Genomic DNA, 1274 nt, shown 5'->3' with positions numbered 1-1274 from the left:
GTGTGTATATATATGGTCTCTCTATAAATATATATAATAATATCCTATATAAATATATATGCTCTCTCTATATATGCTCTCTCTATATATGCTTGTTTTATATATATGTTCTATATATATATATTCTCTATATATGTGTGTGTTATCAATATATATGTTCTCACTTTGTATGTTCTATCTATACATTTTTTATATATAGCATATATTTTCTCTGTACATCTATATGTATTTTCTACATATATATGTGCTGTTTATATCTATATATGCTCTCAGAGGGTGTATGTTTTGTGTGTGTACTATGTGTTCATACATGTGTATATGCATGCTGTGTATTATGTGTGTATATACAAACATACACATACATACCCAGACACATACACACATGCATATATATATATATATATATACACTCATTTAATTCCCACAACAAATTTCTGGGGTAGGAATTATTATTCTCCTCCCCATTTTACAATTGAGGGAATCAAAGCACATAGAGGTTTAGCATTGCCCAGAGGCCATGTTTTTAACTACTGTGATAAATTGCCTAGATGGTATTTGTAGTTTTATATTTCTAGCTGTCTACCTGGAGTCCTACAGACTCCTGAAACTTATCACATCTGAAATAATAATAATTGTATCTTCCATTTCCTTCACCCCTAAATAACCCATCTGTGCCCCCTGTCTCAGTCAATCCCTATCCACCCCAGCTGCTAACCTAGAGTTATCCTTGTCTCTTCTTTCATATATTGAAGCTATCACCCACTCTGGTCAGGAAAGTTTCTAAACAAGGTTTTTGGTTAATGAAATAGTTCATATATATGTAAGATAGTGTGAGGGAAATTGGTGTCCAGGGAGTAATCACAAGTAATACGGTAACAAGCTGTTTGTGGTTTTGTTCATTATTGCCCCCATGAATTAGTTTCCCATAACCACTGTAACAAAATTACCACAAACTCCACAGTTGAAAATAATACGAGTATTTTATCTTACAGTTCTGGAGATCAGAAGTCTGAAATGAGTCACAGGAGCTAAAACCAAGATGTAGACAATGCTGTGTTTCTTCTGGAGGTTCCAAACAGAGAATCCATTTCCTTGTCTTATCTAGTTTCTAGAGGTTGCCTATATGCCTTGGCCCCTGGCCTCCACTTTCAAAGAATATCATTCCAACCTCTGCCTCCATCCCCAAACCTCCCTCTCCATCCTCAAACTTTCTTCTTCTTTCTTTGATGTTCTTGCCTCCCTCTTATTTTGATTAAATTGTGCCCACCTGTATA

Source organism: Cebus imitator, unplaced genomic scaffold, assembly GCF_001604975.1.
Source record: "Cebus imitator isolate Cc_AM_T3 unplaced genomic scaffold, Cebus_imitator-1.0 Scaffold96, whole genome shotgun sequence".
Classification (NCBI taxonomy): Eukaryota; Metazoa; Chordata; class Mammalia; order Primates; family Cebidae; genus Cebus; species Cebus imitator.
Note: the sequence above shows the minus strand (reverse complement) of the source record.